Source organism: Papio anubis, chromosome 12 (genome assembly GCF_008728515.1).
Source record: "Papio anubis isolate 15944 chromosome 12, Panubis1.0, whole genome shotgun sequence".
NCBI lineage: Eukaryota > Metazoa > Chordata > Mammalia > Primates > Cercopithecidae > Papio > Papio anubis.
The window spans coordinates 81257952-81282721 of NC_044987.1; the positions used below are offsets into that span (position 1 = coordinate 81257952).

Genomic DNA, 24770 nt, shown 5'->3' on the forward strand with positions numbered 1-24770 from the left:
TAATCTGCCATTAATTCCATGTAGTATATTGTATCTCCAACATTGTAATTTCTATTCCTGGAAGTTTGATTTGTTTCTTCAATGTATTTTTTATGTCTCTCTTTTTTTTGAGACAGAGTCTGGCTCTGTTGCCCAGGCTGGAGTGCAGTGGCACGATCTCGCTCACTGCAACCTCTGCCTCCTGGGTTCAAGCAATTCTCCTGTCTTAGCCTCCCCAGTAGATGGGACTACATGTGCACACCACCACGTCCGGCTAATCTTTGTATTTTCAGTAGAGATGGGATTTCACCATACGGGTCAGTCTGGTCTCAAACTTCTGACCTCAAATGATCTACCAGCCTCAGCCTCCGAAAGTGCTGTGATTACAGGCATGAGCCACCGCGTCCGGCCTATTTTGTATGTCTCTACTTATATCATGTTCAGTCTTTTTTCTAGCTTAAGAACATTTGGAATACAGTTGTCTGTTTTAATTTCATTGTCTACAAATTCTATCATCTGTGTCATTTCCGGTTACCTTTCCACTAACATTTCTTCTTATTGTGAGCCATAATTTACTGCTTCTTTGCACTTCTAGTAATTTTTTATTAGATGCAAGTCCTTGTGAGTTTTGCCTCTTTGGAATGCTGAATATATTTTGTATTGCTAAAAATATTAACTCTTTTCTGCTATATGGTTACTTGGAAACAGTTTGATACTTCTGGGTTTTGCTTTTATGATTTGTTAGGAGAGGGCAGAGTCGCTTTTATTCCAGGTTTAAGTTTTTCTACTACTAAGGCAAGACCTTTTTAGTAGTCCAACTAATTTATTGTGAATTGTCAGCTCTCTACTCTGATTGTTGAAAACAGGTTCTATTCCTGTCTTTTGTGAGAGCTGGTCATTGTTCTTTCTAATTTTTTCAGATGGTTCTTTCTCTGACCTTGGGTAGTTTTATGGTGCTGATCAGTACTTAACTAAATACTTGAAGAGAATCCTGTAGAGATCTCTGTCCTTATCCCTGTGTAGTTTTTTTCTCTCTGGCACTTTATCCTATTAACTCTCACCACCCTTGCTTCCACAGAATGCTGGCTCCATCTTTTTGGCTCACTGAGTGTAATGGACTCTGCCTAAGTTCTCCACCCTTTAATGTAAATTATGTGCTATTAGAGGAATTAAGCAATGGAAATTATAAGATTTCTCTCATTTTTTTCCTATATCTTATAAATTACTGTCCTTTGTTGCCTAATGTCCAATAATTTGAAAGCCATTTTTATACATTTTGTCCGTTTTATAAATTGTTTTTGTTTGGGGATAATAGTTCCTGATAATCTATCTTGACCAGAAATTTAAGTTTCACATTATTGATTATTACTGTTTTAACTGACCACCTTAACATAAAGGCTTTTGTTAAGAGGAAGTAGAGATGTGAATAAATCTAAGGAAGAGGAGAACCTTATAGAGGAAGTAAAAAAGGCAAAGACCTGGGCTAAGAATAAACTTTTACATTTAAAGAATAGCAAGAGGGCTGATGTTGAAGAGGGCCAAACCAGAGTGAATAAGGGGAGAGAATGACGAGAGAGATTTTCATAGAGTTAAGAAGGAGGCAGGTGATATACAACTGTCTCAGAACTTAGAGTACTTTTCTTCTTATTATTCCATATTATGGTTCTGATCAGGAGAGTGAACTGTTTGTATATACATTTTTAAAAGATGACCTGAAATTTTATTTGGAAAATTGACTTTAGGAAGAAATCACAGAAATAGATAAGTTAATTCAGGAATTATAATAATCTAGATGAGGGAAGATGGTAGATTAATGTGTTAACAAGCAGAAAGGGTGAGTAGTGGTCAAATTCACAATGTGATTTAAAGATAGAGATCACAAGAGTTTACATGAATTGGAAGTCAACCATGAGAAAAATAGATTGAGCAACTCCTGGGTTTTGGGCTGATGCTATGCTGTTTCATCTGTTCAAATGCAGATTAGAAGAGAAGTCATTTTGAAAGTGAAGTAAGGCAAGAGTTTAATTTTGGGCATGTTCAGTTTTAAATTACAATTACACATCGAAGTAGAAATTTAAGTGGCCACTTGGAAAGGCTAGTCTTCTACAAATTAATCTTGCGTTGTAGCAGTGAAAACTCACCTCATCCAGCAAGTTGTTCATGACTTCTTCCTCCCTCTAGTATTTGCCATGTCTCCTCAGAAGTTTTCACTGGGATTTAGTCTCCGGATGCAAGGCACACTATAATTCTCCACCATACTCCTCTCTGCAATTCATTATGTAGTTTCCAGTTCTTTTATCCTCTAAGAAAAAATCCTCATATTAACTACTTAAAAAATAAGTTATTTTAAGGGATTATATAGTCAGCACCATTATTTTTCAGATAATAAAATTACACAACCACTTCCACCAAAACCCCAAGTACTGAAATGAGGCTTTACGGTAAGAAGGAAAATTTGATTTCTTTATGGAAATACTTAGAATCCCAGAAACAAAGACGGAAATAAGCAGTGTCCCCTCAGGGTCATGTTCACAGTTTTCTTCATATTATTTGCCTCTTATTTCTTCATAACTTTGAAGTTAAGTAAAAGTTTATTTGAGAAACTGAGTAATTCAAGTGTAGGGTTCTACTCTACCCCCTTTATATCACTGTACTAGATATTTTACAAGCTAAAAACAAAGAGCTTAATACTTAAGAAATATTAAAAAATATTCTGGAAAACAATGAGAATGAAGAATTTGCTGTTGCCCAGTCCTGGTGAGAGACTTGAATATTAATCAAATATTAATAATAGCAATAATAATTATATTCCACCTGGTGCTATTTTGTGTCTTTCTATCATATTCACACCAATGAGCACATTCTATCATTCTAAAACCAATGGTCTAATTTTTTGGATATTCTCATCTTATATTCTCCATTAAAATGCACTAAAATAATTAATATTGCCTATACTTGCTAGTCTTAAACTGAGAAAAAAGGAAATGTTTATCCCAAAGTAGTATAACCGTAAGAACCGGCAGCTGAATTCAGATTAAAAAATCATAATTCCAGGCTAAGTCTAAATAAGTTGTTAAAGAGTTAAAATATACACGTCATAAGGTGAATTAGTTTGACATGATTTGGTAACATGATGTGGGCATCCAGATGGCTCATAAAAATGTTTCTTTATTTATATGCCAGTGTTACTCAGCAGAAAGTTAGTTTGCTATCTGAAGTGTCAGTTCCCTCAATTCAGGCAATATTTTCCCTGATTATATTTTGCCCACTTCTGTACCCACTAACCTTCTCACTTTCATTCCCAGTCCCAATTCAATCCATGCTTCAGTAGAGAATGTGAGCAGCTTCAGTTCTCTTTTTGCTTCATTGTGTATTTGAAGTGGGTTGAGTTGGGAGACTAATTATTAAACTGCTCTGCCTGTTGGCATCAAAAGGAGCTTATGTTTGTATTGGTCTGATTAGAGACCTGTTTTCTTATTCTCAGGTGAACTAAGGATATTTATTTCCTCTAAGTGAGTGGTACTGAACACAAAAACATAGAGCTGATAAGAATTAAAGAAAAGAAACTTTTAACACTGTTTCTCATCCTCTATAAATCCAGTGGTTTGAAAGAGGTAGATTTTTCATCCAAAGGAAAGTAAAGGATTTTAGTTTCTCGTGCTCTAGAATATCAATATGGCCTTATATGCTGCTGCTAACAAAGGGGCATGCTTCAGGAAGCCCGTGCCCATGACGAGCTAGACTTCTAAGTTTCTTCCACATCTTTAGAAAACACCGTAGCATCATTGTGGGTCTAACCATGACTTTTAATGGCCATATGCTTCGATACTCTACATTAAACCTGCACTACCTTCAACTTGGCCGGCTCCTCCTTTAATCTGCTCATCTTGCTTTGAGTATAGAGCTGTGTTACTCTGATTCAAAGAAACACTCTAAAATATAGCATGTGATGGACATTGAGATTACTTTCCAGCACCCATTTCACCCATGCCAATGATTCACCTATCCAGAAAAATGTTCATGTGACACAATTCTGATCATGGAGGAAAGTCACTTGGGTGGGGATTAGTCTGGTGAAAGTCTCCCCACTCCCAAGAAAGATGAAAAAAGACCACCCTACCCCTTCCTATGGATGCTGACCTCTCTGAATATAATTCTATAAGGGCTGTGGCCATCTTGCTACACAGGTTGAAGATGCAACCTCTCATATGGTAACTAAAAATATAGAAACAATCATCTTTAATGATCTTCCCTGTTGGGCCCCAGATTACACTGTTTTGGAGTTCAATATCTGTGGTATTCCAGTTATGTTAGATGAAACTTTTTTTTTTTTTCTTATGATGGAGTCTCGCCCTGTCACCCAGGCTGGAGTGCAATGGCACGATCTCACCTCACTGCAACCTCCACCTCCTAGGTTCAAACAATTCTCCTGCCTCAGCCTCCAAAGTATCTGGGATTACAGGCACCTGCCACCATGCCCAGCTAATTTTTGTATTTTTAATAGAGGCAGGATTTCACCCTGTTGGCCAGGCTGGTTTCGAACTGCTGACCTTGTGATCTGCCTGCCTCGGCCTCCTAAAGTGCTGAGATTACAGGTGTGAGCCACTGTGCCCAGCCTAGATGATACTTTTAAAATTATTTTCTATCATTTTAAAGTGAGATTTTAATGGATATGGACAAATTAATCCTGACACATGATATGAAGGGTTTTAATTAATGCCACTGTCCATGACAAATCCTCTCATAATAAAGTCAAGGGTTTTTAATAGATGACTTAGTAGAAAACATCAGTATGAAGAAAAGCTGTTCTTCCTCTTAACATACGAAGGGTTATCAATTTCTAAAATTAATTCTTTATTTGCCTGATCTCCATGTAACTTTTCCCTGTAATACCAATAGCTATATTCTTCTGAAAGTGAGAGTCTGTATCTTTAGATTGGAATGAACGAAGAGTTATCAAACTGAATATTCATCATGCACTCTAAAGAATTATACCTAATCTCACTTTTTTTCTGATTTTGAAAATAACAGTCAGAATAAATAAAATGATATCATGACATTTTGTTAATGGATTTGGTCTCCAAAAGTTGTTGAATAAACTGAAGAAATGGCTGTAAAAAAGGAATTCAGATCAATTCCTTGGTGTCTAATGCTTTTCTGAATGCAGCTGCTCTTGTAACTGCCTGAGCTTGCTGGGGCTCTGGGGAACCCTGCTGAAAACCTACTTACCAAAATAGAAATTAGGACATTGTAATCACCCTCAGGATCAAAATGCGGAAAAGGAAATAGTTGGAAATGGGAAAGTTTTTAAGCCTTTCTTATTTTACTTTCTAACAGATAATTTTGGCATTTTTGTTTTAATGGATATAGTTATTAATAGAAATATAAATATGCCTTCTTATGAAATAGTGCATTATATTTCTTAATAAAGATTTAATATCCTATGTAAAACATTTGCTATATGCTCTCTCTATTAATCTGAGACATTATATCATACACTATGAAATTTATATCTTGAGATGGCATATGTTATATCACATGATGTTATATGGTATATCATTTATGGCACCTCATTAGGGTGAGAAAACTGAGTTCACATTATTTTTCTCTGTTATATGAGGAAAGACCTCTTGTGAATCTCATTTCTCTATCTCTAAAAGAAGGGTAATATTTGACTTACCTTATAGAGCTGTTGAAAGAATCACATAAGGTACTATAAGAATAAAACCACTTTGTAAGTTTTAAAAATAAAATGCAGTTATGTTTCTAGCACAATGCCAAGTTTGACTGAAACATAAACATTCTATTTAATGCATAAAATAAATATGATGTCTATTTTATAAATGGAGCATTGCATGTGAAATAAACATCATATTAGTAACCAGAAGTGATACAGAAGAGTGACTAGCTACAGTGGCCAAGGGAGCACTTATGTCACCCATCCCCCACCCCCAGGTAGTGCAGATCAAAGCTCTGAGAGAGACTTCTTCCTTGGGCTTGAAAAGAGGAGAGGGGAGAGTAAAGAAAACTCTTGCAACTTTGAGACCAGCTTAGACACAGTAGGATAGGACAACAGGCAGAGTCCCGAGCCTCCCATTCTAGGCCCTAGTTCCCAGATGGATGACATTTCCAGACATACCCTGGGCCAGAAGGGAACCCACTTCCTTGAAGGGAAGGACACAGTTTTGGCAGGATGCATCATTTGCTGATTAAAGAACCCTTAGGTCTTGAACAAACATCAACAGTAGCCAGACAGTGCTTGCCACAGGGCTTGGGTGAGACTGAGTGCCATGTTCATTTCACGTCTGACCAAGCACAGTTCCAGTGATTGTGGCACAGGAGCGCTTGTGTTACTCTTTACTCCAGTTCAAGGCAGCTCAGCATGGAGAGAAACACTCCACTTGTCTGAGGGAAATTAAGAGAAGAGAACAAGAGTCTCTTCTTGGTAATCCAAATAATTCTCTCAGATCATACCCAAGACCACCAAGGCAGAATACTGCACGTGTCACAGCATTACTGGTCTTGGGATACCCCTGATGCAGATATGACTTACCCAGATGCAGATATGACTTATACAGATAACAACACCCAGGTAACTTCAAATACCTGGAAAGCCATCTCAAGCAGGAAGGGTAAAAACAAGACTAGACCGTGAAGACTACAATAAATACCTGACGTTTTGGTGCCCAGATATTAACAAACATCCACAAACGTAAAGACTATCCGGGAAAACAGGACCTCATCAAACAAACTATACAAGGTGCCAGTGACCAATCACAAAGGGACAGAGATATGTGACTTTCCAGACAGAGAATTCAAAATATCTAGGTTGAGGAAGCTCAACAAAATTCAAGATAATGCAAAAAAGGAATTCAGAATCCTATCAGAGAAATTTACCAAAGACATAGAAATAATTATTTTTAAATCAAGCAGAAATTCTGGAATTGAACAACTAAATTGACATACTGAAGAATGCACCAGGGTCTTTCAATAACAGAATTGATAAGGGAGAAGAAAGAAGTAGTGAGCTTGAAAATAGGCTAACTGAAAATACAGTCAGAGGAAATAAAAAAAAATTAAGCAGGCTTATAAGATCTAGAAAATAGCTTCAAAAGGCAAATCTAAAGAGTCCTGAAGAGGAGATATCTGTATCTCTCTCTCTCTCTCCCTCTCTCTCTCTCTCTCTCTCTCTATATATATATATATATATATATGTATAAGATATATATACACACACACACACACATATATATATATCACATTTATAAAGCTACAAAGAAAATACCTAGGCATTGCTATTTATATATGTAAAAGAAAGGAACTCAGTATATTGAAGAGATATCCTCACTCCCATGTGTATTGTAGCACTATTCACAGTAGCCAAGATTTGGAAGCAATCTAAGTGTCTACCAACAGATGAATGGATGAAGAAAATATGGTACTTACACACAATGAAATACTCTTCAGCTATAAAAAAAAAAAAAATGAGAGTCTGTCATTTGCAGTAACATGGATGGAACTGTAGGACATTATGTTAAGTAAAATAAGCCAGGCACAGAAAGGCTAATTTTATATGTTTTCACTAATTTGTGGTAGCTAAATTTAAAACAATTGAACTCATGTAGACAATATGATGGTTGCCATAGGCTGGGAAGAGTGGTTGCAGGGGGAAGTAGGGTCGGTTAATGGGCACAAAAACAGTTAGAATGAATAAGACCTAAGTTTTGATAGCACAACAGAATGATTACAGTCAACAGTAATTTATTGTGCATTTAAAAATAACTAAAAGAGTATAATTGGATTATTTGTAACACAAAAAAATGATAAATATTTGAAGTGATGAATACTTATTCTGATGTGATTATTATGCACTGTATACCTGTCTCACAATATCTCTACATACTCCATAAATATATGCACCTACTATGTATGCATAAAATAGGAAAAAAAATGACGCAAAGGAGAGAGTAATTTACTCAGTCTATGAGTAGAGTAGAGAAGTCATCAAGGACTGAATTGCCTGAGTAGAATTTAGAAGGCAACTAAAAAAAAAATAAAAAATAAATAAAAAACCACACACACACAATTAACCTTTTCTTCTTTGAGAGCACAGAATGCTAGGTAAAAAAAAATAGAGGTAACAAAGAAAATTCAATGTGCTGAAAACCATGATTAAGTTGGAGTGACCAAAATTTAGCAGTGTTGGGGGTTGGTTGGTACAGTGAGGGTGGGGGTCAAGTTTAATGTAGATTGCGATGAAATATAAATCTAGATGGGACCAAACCAGAAGGTCTATATGTGTGCTGATAAAGGATTGAGCCTCTCCTGTAGGCCTGGTTGTTCATTGGAATGACCCATGACATACTGGAAATTATTATTTACCTCACGTCAGGCCTTTTGAATAAAAATCTTGGCTCTGGTATGGACTGAATGGTGACACTTGGAACTACAACTATACAAGTAACATATCAGTCAGGCTTCAGAACCACTTTATCTGGATGAGAGAAAGCCACTGAGGATTTTGAACAGGAAAATAACAGGGTCAGATTTACATTTTAAAAAAATCACACAAGCAGCTGTGTGGACATCAAGGGAAGGGAAATGCAACCTAAGGAATATAATTTAAGGCATGGCAAAAACACAGGAGCCAGACAAAAAGATGGATAGCAACAAAGAAGCAGACAGGCAGAGTCAAGGAGCCCAAGGTGGTAAGGGAGGGAGCCAAAGGAGAGAGGAAGGAATGAGGTTAGTGGTATGACAGCATTCAAGACAAGGAGGACTCTGTGACCAATAAAAAGAAGGTGGCTTTTCCCTAGAAAAACATGGGAAGTGATTGAAAATCTTAAGCAGGACAGTGAGGTGATCCATAGCTGGGAAATCATATTTGCCCTAATTGCAGAAAGTTTTATTAACAAGTGGCACTTTAGGAAAAAAAATTTTGGCTTAGGGGGAACGTTTCCTTAGCATGGGTACCAATAGGTGAGAGCTAGAGTAACTGGTCTCTGACATCTTGATCAGAACCACAGTTTGTAAAGCATGTTAATTCAGATGACAGGGACAGAGGAGGCAGGAAGGTCTGATTTATAGGAATAAATATATATATATATATTTATTTATTCCTATAAATATAGGGATATTATAGGCATAAATTATAATAAATTATAAATTCCTATTATAGGAATATAATAAATATATATAATCCTATAATAAATAAATATACACACACACACACACACATATATATATATATTTTAAAGGCCAAGGCCCTGGTGTAGAGAAAAGAGGGGGACATCTCAAAACCAAAAAAATCATCCAGTTTTTCACTTAGGGAAAATAAATAATGTCCTATGATCATTGAGTTCAGTCAAACAAATACAAAAACCTATGCTCTGTGAAGCAGTGCATTTTAGTTGCAACAACTATGTACCTTGGATTTCTTATAAAAGTTCCAGTTTAAGTATTCAGCAATGTGGCCATGTGCCCACCTATGTGTCCTGTGTTTTTTGGGGAAGGGTAGTTACTAATACCAGCTCTGTTTCTGGTTTCATGTGGCCTGCGTAAGTAATTTAATCTCCTAGTTTATTATACTGAACAGAAATGGATTTGCAATTAGGTAAGTCTGTATCTTTATCTCACGGTTTTCCACTGGACACTTGAACATGTTCCTTAAACTCTTAGAAACCTAGTCTCTACTTCTGACATCTATTTATAAGCTCATTATGAGAATCAAAGGAGTTAAACGGTTATATACCAAAACAGTGCCAGATACATAGCTAGATACATAGTAGACCTTTTGTAAAAGCCAGCTTCCTTTTTCTAACTGTCTTTCTTCATTTTCAAAATGAGAGACATAGGTAAGAAGGGTAAAACTGTCCAGCATGTGGTCCCCGAGCTGCTATCCTCTGTTTATGCCTTCACGGCAAACATTGTAATTGATCACCGCCCTCTTTGTTTTGAAACCAGAAGGAGCTTCAAAATTCTTTCCAATACACAACCTTGAACTGCTTCTACCAGGTGCATGGACGCGACATTTGAGATGAAACTCATTTGTCATCCCTGGAGTGGATACTCTCTAAGGTTTCAGCTGTAACAATCCAAGCCCATAACAAATGGAGCCTAATTTCCAAATGTACAAAATGAATGGAAGGCAAATTTTTAAAAACTAAGAAGACGTAAGGAACAACATATAGGATATATCTTGTATAGGACATATCAAGATATAGGATATATCTTGTATAGGATATATCTTGTATAGGATATATCAAGATATATGATATAGGATAAAATAGCCTGGCAATTAGCCTTTTGGGAAGTCCTGAGAGGGGAGATGACATTGGAAGTGGTCTTTGTGACGAGACTAATTATGCCCCCCACAAAGATGTCCATGTTTTAATTCCTGGAACATGTGAACATACTACTTTACCTGGAAAACTAATTTTTCAGTTGTTATTAAGGCTTTTAAGATGGGAAGGTTAGCCTCAGTTATCCAGGTTGGCCCAATACATTAACAAAGATCCTTCTAAAGAGAGAGAGGGGCAGGAGAGTGAGAGTCAGAAGAGATGGGAGCATGGAAGCCAAGGTCAGAGTGAGGCCCCACAGCAAGGAATGCAGGAAACCAGTTGCTGGGAAGGGTGAGGAGCTGACTCTCCCCCAGAGCCCCCACAAGAAATGCAGCCCTGAGGGTACCTTGGTTTTATCCTCATGAAACACATTTTGGGACTTCTGACTTTCAGAACTATAAACTAAAACATTTTTGTTGTTTTAAGCCACTAAGTTTGTGGTATTTTGCTACAGCAGCAATGAGGAACTGATATAGGCCTTGAAAGAAGGATTTGGAATGGCAATAAAGAGGGACAATTTGGGTGAGTGGTAAATGATGAGCAGAGGCCTAAATGTGAAAAGAAGCCAAGTATGTGGTGGGGAGGTGTGCATTTTGGCCACATGGAAGAGGCAAGATAGGCTGAAGACAAGCAGGACCGCAGCTGAGGAGTTAGACGAGTCTGAGAAGCCTACTGAGTAACCTTGGGCCAGTTATTTAACTTCTCTAGCACTACAGTGTTTCGTATCTATAAAAATAAGTATGGCAATACTGCCTGTTTCACAGGTTTAAATGATATAGTAGATACACAGTTTCTGTTACTGAATAAGTGCTCCATAATGGAAGCTGCTATTTTCATGAATAAAAAATAAAGTTGAATTGCCAGCTTACTGGATAATAGAAAACTCTGAAGAACCTCTGAGGACTGGGATAAAATTAGTAAACATTTTTCTCTAGCTATTGGGTGGCCACTGGAAGATCTTGACCAAGAAAGTATTAATAACTAACAAACAAAAACATGCTCTTGTGGTAAATTAATATGGCAAAGAAAAAAGACAGAAAAAACATCTACCTAAGGGAAAGGTTGAGGGAAGGAGGTTGATCTTCACAATGACACAGGAAAAGCTGGACTTCTATTGCTCAAGCATGCCAGCTCACTCTAATGGCTTACTAAAGGGGAAGAATGTGGTAATGAACACATCACTAGCCTAGGAGTTGGGAATAAAAGTTCTTACTCTGGATGGGTTAGCCACTCATTGTAACACTGAGCAAACCCCTTGCGGTGTATGATCTTGAGTCCCCGAGTGGTGAACTCAAATAGTCCTTGTGACTCATCGTTTGCTGAGGCTGTGCTATTTCAGAATCATACTTTTCTTGGACTAATCTTTGTGTGCCTGAGGTCAGACGACTTCTCTTGAGAAAACTGCAAGGATGAAAGAGCACTCCTGAAAAGAAAATTAGTTCTAATTGCTATGAATTTCAGTGACTATTTAAGCCTGACACTAACCAAATAATTGGATTTTTTATGAGGATGTGAAGACTACCTTCCAGACATTAAAAAGGTATAAATCAACATGTAAATATTGTGTTTTGTATGCAATTAGATATTTTCTATCTATGCTAAGCATCTCCTGTGTGGCATCTATTGGTCAGGGCCTTTTGCTTAAATCAAGCCAGGAAAAAAGAATATTTTTTTCCCCATGCTTTGATGTTCAAACAGGATTTTACAGAAATATATCCAAATTATAAATATGTCTCCTACTCATGAAACTGGCACACTTGTTGTTAAAAATATGGAATTATTCCAGCTGCATCCATGTCCCTACAAAGGACACAAACTCATCCTTTTATATGGCTGCATAGTATTCCATGGTGTATATGTGCCACATTTTCTTAATCCAGTCTGTCACTGATGGACATTTGGGTTGATTCCAAGTCTTTGCTATTGTGAATAGTGCCGCAATAAACATACGTGTGCATGTGTCTTTATAGCAGCATGATTTATAATCCTTTGGGTATATCCCCAGTAATGGGATGGCTGGGTCATATGGTACATCTAGTTCTAGATCCCTGAGGAATCGCCATACTGTTTTCCATAATGGTTGAACTAGTTTACAATCCCACCAACAGTGTAAAAGTGTTCCTATTTCTCCACATCCTCTGCAGCACCTGTTGTTTCCTGACTTTTTAATGATCGCCATTCTAACTGGTGTGAGATGGTATCTCATTGTGGTTTTGATTTGCATTTCTCTGATGGCCAGTGATGATGAGCATTTTTTCATGTGTCTGTTGGCTGTATGAATGTCTTCTTTTGAGAAGTGTCTGTTCATATCCTTTGCCCACTTTTTGATGGGGTTGTTTGTTTTTTTCTTGTAAATTTGTTTGAGTTCTTTGTAGGTTCTGGATATTAGCCCTTTGTCAGATGAGTAGATTGCAAAAATTTTCTCCCATTCTGTAGGTTGCCTGTTCACTCTGATGGTAGTTTCTTTTGCTGTGCAGAAGCTCTTTAGTTTAATTAGATCCCATTTGTCAATTTTGGCTTTTGCTGCCGTTGCTTTTGGTGTTTTAGACATGAAGTCTTTGCCCATCTTAGCAAACTATCACAAGAACAGAAAACCAAACACCGCATGTTCTCACTCATAGGTGGGAACTGAACAATGAGATCACTTGGACTCGGGAAGGGGAACATCACACACTGGGGCCTATCATGGGGAGGGGGGAGGGGGGAGGGGGGAGGGATTGCATTGGGAGTTATACCTGATGTAAATGACGAGTTGATGGGTGCTGACGAGTTGATGGGTGCAGCACAGCAACATGACACAAGTATACATATGTAACAAACCTGCACGTTATGCACATGTACCCTAGAACTTAAAGTATAATAATAATAATAATAATAATAATAATAAAAATATGGAATTATTCTCATCCGGGAAAAAAGCTCCAATAAAAATTGTCCAAATACTATGTGAAAATCATCAAAAGATAAAAGACATTAAATAGTTTTTGGTCAGAAAAATTTCCAATAGTAAGTGGAAACAGGATGCCTTCTGCCTTAGCCAGTGACTCTGGGGCCTAACCTACCCTTTGGAACAGAGGGAAATGCTGATGATAATATGAAGGAGAGAAGTGTTTTCATCAATAATCAAGAGTCCATAGTTAGGACACCCTTGATGCTAAAGAAAAGCTATCAAAAAAAATTTTTTTTTGAGACAGACTCTTGCTCTGTTCCCCAGACTGGAATGCAGTGGTGCGAGTATAGCTTGACCCCCTGGACCCAAGTGCTCCTAGCAATTCAGGCTTTCAAGTAGCTGAAACTACAGGCACACAACACCGGGCCCAGGTACTTTTTAAAACATTTTTTGTAGAGATGGAGTCTCGCTATATTGCCCAGTTTGGTCTCAAACTCCTGAGCTCAAGCGATGCTCCTGCCTTGGCTTCCCAAAGTTCTGGGATTACAAGCACGAGCTACGGCGCCTGGTCAGAAAGCTATTTAAATTCCTGTGCACAGAAAAGTACATGAATAAAAATACAGCAAGGAACAAGGAACACTCATAAGTGTTATTTACATTGCCCAAATGTCACTGAATCCTCTAACATCCTGAGACCCCCTTGATTTGGTATCTAAATAAAAGAACTCCAGACTCCCACTGCACAAAATGTAAGAAGTCCAGTGCCTTGTCAGGTTTTTCAAAACTCCTGGGGCGGGGGAGGGGGTAGCTTGTTTACTGCCCCAAGTAGTATTTTAGCTTCTAGCTCAGTTCTTGATCTCTCTCAGACTGACCCTACCACCCTGCCATGATTGAGAGCCACTCCAACTCTCTGGTCTGCTTTGCTCCAAAACTTGAGTACATTGTCCCTCTTCCACCCTATATTTTCTCATTGTTAGTCACCTGAGTTGTCAAAGCAGAGTTTAATTGAAGATCAAGGAAAACAAAGTAGAATTACAGAATTAATCAGAAAACACCCGAACATTGAACATCAGATCTGCATGAAATTAGTTTGCCAGTTATCACTCTCTGTAGACCAGAGCTTCTCACTACACTGCCTTTACCTTCTCTCAGGAAGCACTCCTCCAGAACTTCTCTTTTCTGAATGTGCAGAAATATCGTTTCCATTATGCATCACTCTGAACATAAAAGAAAAAGTTCCTAACCCTTCATTATGTACAGTCATTTAAGTCCTCTAGCCAAGATCAGGAAATGCCTTTATCCAATAAACATGCCCAAGTAATGGCTTCTGAAACCAAAGTGCCACCTAATCTGAGGCTCCATCCTTAGTACAAAACAACCAGCAGCTTGCAGTTAGGTATTTCAGCATGAGTTTACCTGCATCTGTGTGTGTGAGTGTGGGGGGGCTGCAGGAAGGGGCTAGGATTGGGGAGGTATAGAATCTCTTTTCTGTACCAGAACAAACCCCATGTGTGCCCGGTTTTGTTTTTGTTGCTGTTGTCCTTGTTGTTGTTGCTCTCATCATCCTCCTTCATCTTCTCTTCCCCTTCCTTTTCTTCCACCTTCCTCTACTCTTTCTTTTCTTCTTCCTTTTCTTATGCTTACTCTTCTTCCCCCTCTTTCTTATAAACTTTTTCCACCTCCTCTTCTTCTTACATTATTTTTTTGGAATATTAACTCTAAAATGGATTCATAATTTATTCCACCAGAGAAAATCCAGAATCTCTACTTTGTCTTTCAAATCTCTCTATTAATGAGCCCAGCCTATCTGATTTCCCACTTGACTCCTTTGAAGAGCCTTCGTTTCAGCAAACTTGAATCATCTACAGATCCCTGACTGCTCCCCTCAGTTGAGGTGCTGCTTCTTCCATTTGTTTGTCTGTTTGATTTTTGAAATGGAGTCTCGCTCTTGTCACCCAGACTGGAGTGTAGTGGTGCGACATTGGCTAGCTCCAACCTTCGCCTCCCGGGTTCAAGAGATTCTCCTGCCTCAGCCTCCCGAGTAGCTGGGTTTACAGGTGTCTGCTACTATGCCCAGCTAATTTTTGTATTTTTAATAGAGACAGGGTTTCACCATGTTGGCCAGGCTGGTCTTGAACTCCTGACCTCAGGTGATCCGCCCGCCTCGGCCTCCCAAAGTGCTGGGATTACAGGCGTGAGTCACCATTTTTATCAGTCCTATATTTCCAAGCCCAGCCCACACTCAAAGATTCATTTCAGCATCACATTTCTCATTACTCAAGTGTAGATAATTTTCTTACCTTGACTGCCTTTCAGGGCTCCAAAGAGGATCCACCTCATAGATAATAGACGGCACATACCTTCAATCCGCTTTCCAATTCTACTACTATGAGTCAGATTACAGAGTCAGAAAGACCTGCAATTCAGTTCCAGCCCTGCTACTTCCTAGTGTGTGCTTGTTTGTTTGTTTGCTTTTACCTTGGAAAGATTAGTTTGCCTCTGTGTGCCTATTTTTGTCATCTGTTAATGGGGATTAAAATAGTACCTACCTCAAGGGTTACCAGGAGGATAAAATGAAGGAATGTGCACACATTGTTTGGCACAGTGCCTGGCACATAGCAACAGCTCCATAAACATTAACTATGTGGTATTATTTTCTAACATTGAATGAGGTTCCATGATTTCAAAACACACTTCCAGGTTATTAAATAAAAACATCTAATCTACCCTGTGAAATGGCTAGAATAAATTTCGAATGCCTGTTTTATGGATGAGGAAACAGTCTTAGAGACAAAGATCAACTTTGCTGGACTTTAGCAACAATTAAAACTTAAGATAACTGCCACCATTGTTTTGGTTTTTACCCTGAATTTAGTTACAGATAAATTACATTCACCTGGGCAGGATCTTCAGTCTTTAAGGAGTTTATAGGAGTGTCCTAGAAATAGAAAATAGTATGAGCGGCCTGGGCTCTATCGCCACTGTTCAGGAGACTGAAATAGGAGTGGAAGGAAGAAAGAATGGTTTTATCTCTGGTTGTAAATTCCCCAGGGGGAAAAATAATTGAAGAACTGTTTATGATAGAAAACTATAATGAGGAATAATGGAATGAAATTAAGGAAAGAGAAATAACAAGTTTATAATAAGGTTCCAGTATGAGGTATTCAAATTTAATTGTGTTTTTTAAGTAATGTCAGACTCACAGATGCTGTAGCGATGAAGACTGTATACAAATGGGTGCATAAATAAATGACTTTATAATCTACACAATCACAGTGGTGTGCCTTATAAGCCAAGATGCCATTTTGCAACTGCACATTTAGAATTGGCATTGCAAATGCAAGAAAAAAAAAAGCAAAACCTCCTATTGAGCGGAGAATGTGATTGTTTCCTATTTCTCATAACTTACTAAGAGGAATAAAAATATCCTCTCCTCCACACACACACACACAACGGAAAATTACCCAGCCTTTTCAAATTATTAGGTTTGCATACGTTGTGATCCATTTTTGAGTTGAAGCATTACACACTAGGAGGTTAATTTATCCAACAGAATGTTATAATCAAGCATTTCAAATGCATTGCTCAGATCCCCAGAGACCTTAGGGATGAAAGGAAAAAAAAAAGATATTCAAATTAATTTTTATGTCTCCCACACTGCTACAGAGACACAGCTAAAACTGTCATTCTGAACTAGTGCTGCAGGAAAAGTGGGAACTTGAAGAAGATCCCTGCTTTTCTGCTGCTGGCTTCTCTGTGGAATCAAATTATTTGGAGTTCTTTGTTTTAAAGTCATTATTTTTCATTAGATGAGCCGCTGCTGTTATTCAAAAGTTAATAGCAAGAATATGTCTGGCTGACACAACAAATACAGCCATAGTTCTACAGTTATTAATGCCAGTAACAATTTGAGATACAATAAATGACTGTGCACTGTGGCATTTACCACTCACACAATAGCAGGGAACTGTGCTGACAATCCATCTTCTGAAAAGAGAACATACACACACACACAGACACACACACACACACATCCATATGTGTGTACACACACTGAACCCTTAACACTCTTGTGATGATGGCTACCAGATACATCACGGCAACTAAATGAAGTTTTATAAGTGTAGGATTTCAAAGTATGATTTATGATGCAAAGGAATAAATTGTGACATAAAGCATTTGTCTGGGAATTTGGAGGGCATAAGGAAGAACTGGCAGTCATATTGTACTTCTCCAGATAGTAAGGACATATACAAATAACTCACTAAAATGCTTGCATGATTCTTTCAGCCCTTTTATTTTCAGTGGTAATTGTGTTACCAGTCACTGGTTCCAGGGCTTAAGTGATTTGATTCAAGGCTAGCCTTGGTCTCAGGCATCGTAATCGGATTTTCCTTTTTCTTAGAGATTTACAAGGTGCATGGGCATATTAAAGTCTTTATGTAGTTCTACAGTGCATGGATATAACATATTTTCAACTTTTAACATTTTCTTTTTGATTTCCTAATTAACATTGTATGTAACAGCATTTTATGAGTAATAGTTTAGAAACATGGTCTTAATTCCCCTCCTCCCTCATATATACAATCATACTTGGAGAATTTTTATGATTTAATAGAAATGAGGTTGCTCCCCATATCCTTCCAATTGATGAGATTCAGATGCTCAAATTATTGGAGAACTGTGACCACTGAAGAACCCTTCTGCTATGCGTTCCTCCACTGAATGACCAGCCTGGAGAGGACTAAAGGTTGCAAGATTCTCATGGGTCTTTTGGGTTTCAGTTCTTGTTCTGACTCAGTAATCTTCTATTGTCCAATTAATTTGCAAACTCCATCACTGTTGGGGCTATTTTTCTCCCCCACATAAGAACCCTCCTATATCATAGCAGGGACAACTAATGTCCAAAATACAAAGCTTTTTGAGAACAGCAGTCATTCCTGTATCACCAGCACCTACCCCATGCTAGCCACAAAGTCAAGGCTTACTAATGATCATGGCTAAATTAAATTAAAACACCAGAACTTTTCACAAATCCATTAAGTCTGCTAGAATTTTGGCCAACGATTTTTCATTGGTCATTCACTACGCTTCTAACTCCTAATTGCTTCATGCCTATCATCAATAAGCATTCATTCAGCAACCATATGAACAGATGAGTGCTTCGCAGGGCAAGTTTAATTGACTTATTCTGTGCCCTTTCAGAGCAGACAGTCTTAATTTCTTTTTCTGATAAGAATACATATCTTCATTCAGTTAACAGAATGTGACAAATTGCTATTATAACTCTTACATACCTTTCATATTTAGCAGTTTGTCTCTTCTCCTATTGCATCAGGTTCCTAGGTAGATCAGTACGTATTCAATGCAGACTAAAAACATTCATAAGCTTGATTGTTCAAGGCATGGCCTAGCTGCTGTCATTTTCTAGTTAACTAAAGGTCACTCTCCAGTCTGCTGTTCTGCCTTGTTTGACATTGAATGGTTCCCCAATTCATCATCCAGTGCATCAGTTCTGTGCTGTGTTACAGATAGAGAATCACAGACCCAGGATGTTAGACCTGAAAAGATATTAGACGTTGTTTAGTAGTGGTTGTGGTATCGATGGTAACACTTTCACTACCTTACGTTTGTATACATTTTTAAATGTGGGAAATATTTTCTCATATCATTTGATCCTTAGCATCACCTAGAAGGTGAAAGACAATAAATGCAAGGAGATGCTGATCTTCTCCATGTCACAAAACACCAGAACTTCTGCAGTCTTTGGACTGAGTCTTCCATTCTTTCTCTATTGTCTGAAGAAGGAGGTTGAAGAAGAAGAGAAGAATAAGAAAAAAGAAAGGGGAATGAAAAGAGACGAGGAGAAAGATGAGGGGAAAAAGCAATGAGGAGAGAGAGGAGGGAGAGAAGAGAGGAGGAGTTAAAACAGAAAAAAATAAAGGAAGACGAGTACTTGACTCAAAGTATGTGTTTAGCAAATATTTTTGAATGAATAATAGTATTTCTTATATGCATATAAAAATCCTTTGTGTTTAAGTTTCCTCATATTTTTCTCTACCTCTAGTTGTTGTGAAGATTAAATATATATTCAAAATACTGTGTGTCTGTGTGTGTGTTTGTATATAATGTTTACAATAGCTCAATACACATAGTAAACACTCAAATAATGTTAACCATTCTTAAATTGATAGTATTTTACAGGTTAAAAAAATTTGAAAATAACATAATAATTAACGTTCAAGATAACCCTTTGAGATCAGTGATTATATCTTCATTTTACAGATGAGCAAATTAAAACACTAAGTTTGAGTGACAATACCTAGTAGCAATACCTAGCTATTTACCCACCCCACAGCTGCCTCCTTCAACTAACCCACAAATGGGAGTGGAGACTTCACAGTATAAACGGATATGTCTGTGATTTCATGGTTAATTTAGATGCAGGATATTAGGCTACATGCACCCCCACCTTAGGACACTGCCTGGATCCTGAGAAAATCTTATTTTATCTTTAATTGTCCTAATTGTTAGCTTGTTACTTGAGAACTGCCTCTTTCTCTTGATAAGAACGATTAAAAAGAAAAAAAAAGAGCTAGACAACTGGTATAGTTAATTGAGCTCTAGCTAACTAAGATTTTACTTTCCAATTATATCTTCATACTAGAACATTTATGTACACTCATTGTAAGACAGAGATAAATTGGGAAGGAGCAGGTAAACCAACCTGAGTTTTCACTGCATTTGTAAGTCAAGTACTGGCTATAAAACAGGGAGTTCTCTCCTGGTCTGGAGCTCTGCCTTTTTCCTTTTCTATTTTGTTACTTACGAAGGATACAAATACATTTTCCCAAGTCAGTTGGATTCTAACCCAAACTAATCCTCACCAAGAAGGAAGAAAACGAGATACAGTTCCCAGTGCCCACTTTAAGTGCAAGCTTAAATTATGCCACAGCAAATGACACATATTTTGCATTCTATCTTTGATGGATTGGTTACATGTATCATATTGAGAGCTGTCTCCTTTGCTTCAGTTAGTAAGCACTGCTCAAAGTATCAGCTGGCTGATACTTAACCAATTTCTTATTGGTTAAGATTTTTATTAAATCAAATGTTATGTGATCATGGTATCATTACAGGTAATTTGATAGTAGGAGGGCTGTGTTAAATTTTAACCCTACCGTTTACTTACTACATCTTTAGTACTTACTACATCTTTAGTACTTACCACATCTTTACCTCCTGGAAAGGTTGCTTAAACCTCTTGAGTCTCCAACCAAAAACTAGGATATTAATATTTATCCCTGGAAATGATTGGGGAATGAAATTAGCTTTTCGTGTATTAATGATAATTTCTCAGTCTAAAACGATGTTATTTACAGTTAAGTTACATGAGTAGGTGTTGAATGCTGACTAAGTATCTTTGATCGTGAAATGTTTGCAATGAGTTAACCCAAGTCCCTTGCTTTAAAAATCCTCAGAGACTGAACCGCCATAGAGAACCTTGCTGCTGCCAAAGTCTAGAAACTTCAGATGCAGGGTCTGATAAAGGCAACGCTTCAAAGGATTTAAGGCAACTTCGTTTAACCTAGCAGTAAGATTTAGACCAAGCTCTCCCAAGTTGGTCCTTAGACCTAACAACATCTCTGTCTTTGTCTCTCTTGTTAATTGTGTCCTGCTGGCCTGGACTAATACTACAAGGCAATTAGCTGTGTTAATTAAAAATACCAGCCAACAAGATGCTTAAGAATGTTGCTGCCAAAGGCAGTCTCCAGTTTTAAACAGCCAGATTGATTTAAGGGCTTTTAACCAACTGCTCTATAAATTTCATGACCAACAGCTTAGTGCTATGGAACAGCAAGTGAAGGTTGAAAGCCCAGTGGTTTGCAGGCTCCCTACCATATGAAGGAGCCACAGGAAGGAGAGTGAAAATGAATCTTAACAGCCTCAGAGCAGTGAGAGAGGTTTTGAGGCAAGACTGTTGAACAACCAAGAGAAATCAAGAGCGTTATTTCAGAGCTAGATGTAGATGGGTTAGCTTCTGTAACTTACGGTAGTCAAAAGGGAACTTTGGAAGGTGCTGAAGCAGTAGAAGGCAGATTGGAAAATTTCAGTGGACCATTCTAGTTGTTGAAGACATAGAAATGAGGGCACTGCTTGGCAGTGAGGGTGTTTATTTACAGAAGCCAGGCTTGTGATCTATTGGAAAAGGAATAGACGATACAACTCTGTGGTTTTAGAGCTAGGGAAAATAACCTACTTCTGAAACCACCAGAGCAACTGGCTAGTCCATATATTATCCCATGGCCCAGACGGTAGGCGATAGTGAGAGTCTTCACTATTAGCAACGCACATCCTGAAGCCTCTGGAAGCAGATGGTAAATCTGTGGTTCCAAATAATCCGTATAAAGCAGGACTACATCCAGTTAATGTATGACAAGGGAGCAGTACCTAGTCCCTTTCTTTCTAAATCCCCAGTAAGTCTAGACAGGGTGTCAAAACTCCAGCAGAGGCAGATTAGTCATACTCCTGAATGTTCTAGAACATATGCAACTTTCTTTTTGTGTACTGAAATTACAATCTATCTACATTTTTAACACTTGAGACATTATTTCTTATGCTAATATAATTTCATCAGATTTCACTGGGCACCAGAAGCACCTGTAAAGTTTAATTACCTAGGCCTCCATACAGACCTATTGAATAAGACTCTCCAGAGGTAGTACCCAAGTATCTATATTTTTAAGAAACACCACAGGTAATTTTTATATTCACCTAAGGTTGAGAAGTATGGTGTTTATAGGTTTTTAAAGGGTAGAAAGACTGCAGTGTATTGTGTCTATACATGAGCCTTGGGGTTCAACAATCTTAGCTTTTACTCTTAAAAGTTGTGAGACTTGGGTAAGCTGCTTAGCCTTTTTAATCCTCAGATTCCCCAAATGAAAATGGGAATAGTGATAGTAACTTCACATAGCACTGGTATGAAGATTATTAAATGAATTCATATGTGTTGAAAGCTTAGTACAGAGTCTGGCAGGTAGTAAGTATTAAAGAAGCGGGACTATGATTGACCGATGTAGTATTTGGTCTTTGGTCCTTTTAGAGCACAGTCAAAAATGAAAACACCCCTAAGAGACGTAGGATGTTAAAAGAGCAGAATATAATAGTGGAAAGAATACAGGCAGAGTCTGGGTTGTATCTACCACTCCATTACTCTCTCATCTTAGGGAAGAAATTTGAACTCATGACCTTTAGTTTATTCATTAGCGAATTGGCGTTATAAATTATGGGGCGACCCAAATCCAGTTATGGTCTGATTTTGTAAGCCCCAACCTAAGAATGACATTTACATGTTTAAAGGGTTGTTGAAAACAAATACTATATGCGGCCCATGAAGCCTAAAATATTCACTGTTTTTAAAGAACAAGTTTGCTGACCTCTACTAGAGCGGCATTTTCCAAACTTTAATATGCATGCAAATCATTTGATGCCTTCTTTAAAATGCAGATTCTTATTCAGTAGATCCGGGGTTGGGCCTGAGACAGCAGTTTAACAAGCCACTGAATGGTGCTGATGCTGCTTGCTTAGGGATCAATGATGCTGATGTTACCTGCTCATGTTCAGTAGCAACCCTGGATATTCAGCTTTAACTGGTAGTGGGTAGGGCCTGGGCTTTTCTTATATTTGTAAAGCTCATGAGCTGATTATAATCTGCGGCTAAGGTTTAGAGCATCTGATCCACTTTGGAGCCCGTCTGCAGAATAAGTTCAATCAGCTGTCATCTTAGAAAACAGAATCAAGGGCCAGGCATGGTGACTCGTGTTTGTAATCCCAGCACTTTGGGAGGTGGGAGTGGGCGGATCACTTGAGCCCAGGAGTTTGACACCAACCCTGAGCACATGGAGACACCTCATTTCTACAAAAAACAAACAAACAAACAAAAAACCACACACAAAAATATCTGGGTGTGGTGGCGAGCCTCAGGTACTCAGGAGGCTGAGGTGGGAGGATCACTTGAGCCTGGGCGAGTTGAATGCACACATCACATAGCCATTTCTCAGATAGCTTGTTTCTAATTTTTGTCCTGGGATACTCTCTTTTTCACCATTCACCTGAATGAGCTCTGAAATGTCCATTTGCAAATGGTCAAAAACAGTGTTTGCAAATGGCTGAATCGACAGAAAGGTTGAACTCTCTGGGTTGAACACACACATCAAAAAGCAGTGAGCCATGATCGTGCCAGTGCATTCCAGCTTGGGTAACAGACCAATATTTCATCTCAAAAAAAAAAAAAAAAAAAAAGAAAGAAAGAAAATAGAATCGCATCTCTAGGAATGTGATTCAAAACAGGTGAGTTCTACTAAAGGAATAAAAGGAATGGCAAAGGAAAGGGGTCTGGTTGTTAATGGGCTGCACATAAAATGCAACTGTTTAGTTCTTGAATTTTTGTAGCTCAGAATATTTGCCTGGTTCCTTATCTGTTTGTTCCTTATTTTACTAGCCTTGCTTCTTCACTTGCTATTAAGTTAAATTGATTAATTTACTGATTAATTTGTGGATCCCTTTCTAGATTTTTGCCCTTGCTTTCCTGGACCTATAATGGTACCTGCATTGCGTTGTTTGTTATCTAACCCTGTAGAACTTGACTTCTGGTTCACCTGAATTGAGTAGCCATCAACACCTTCTGTTGGATTTAATTCATGACCCAAACCCCAGACTGAAAATACAGAATGATGGAACCTTAAGTATAAGAGCTAGAAAAGAATTCAAATACTGTACTGTACTAGAAGAATGTAAAACACTTTCTGCCACCATTTCTGTCCTGCCATCCCATTCTCCTTCTCCTATAGCTATATGACATGATGACACAAACAAGAGAATATAACTAGCATTTAAGAATATGAACTGAAGGGTTGATCACTACCCCTCTAATATCAATTAGAGGAATGAAAATATTGACAATGAAAATAAAAACCCACCTTCTGATTTTGTACCCAAGGAAAAACTAGTAAGTCATCCCTGATACTTCACAAATGTACATATTTGAAAAGGTTTCTCCACTATAACTTGGGATTAGTAACTGAAAATTATTTAGAGAAGGTCTTCAGGCCTGCTGGCAGTTTTGCAGAAGTGAAACTATTCTGGGATTCTGTGATCTTAGGCATTTACTTATTTGGCTCTTCGATTGACTGAGTTAAGGGTGACATGAAACTTAATGTCATCACCTGAAGAACTTAAAAATAGTGACAAAGATCAGGCAAACAAAGCCATAACCTCTCACTGCGGTGCCTGGGAAGAAACAACATGATAGAGGTGACTTGTGGACAGTATAAAAGAAGATGCCAGAGTGCTAGTAATAAGAAAAAAATCAATTTGAGCTCCAAGCCTTGGAGCCTTGTTTCAGCCAACCACTGTCAGCTGCAGCAGTAACCGCATAGATCCAACCAGTGTTGCTGTGAAGCAAGTGGATCAGTGGCCCATCCCATTCAAAGCTAGCTGTTAATCTATGGTTGACTAACACTTTATTTTACTGCCTAGAACTCCCCGCTATACTACCTATT

General features: G+C 38.0%; 1 long non-coding RNA gene across 1 annotated transcript; it reads right to left on the reverse strand.

Annotated features, from left to right (window-relative positions):
* Positions 1-296: 296 nt before the first annotated feature.
* On the reverse strand, positions 297-23101 carry LOC103877609. Its single transcript, XR_004177503.1, has 3 exons — positions 20438-23101; positions 18507-18770; positions 297-2281 (listed from the first exon to the last, which is right to left on the reverse strand). It is a non-coding gene; the product is annotated as an uncharacterized LOC103877609 (long non-coding RNA).
* Between the last annotated feature and the right edge of the window lie 1669 nt (positions 23102-24770).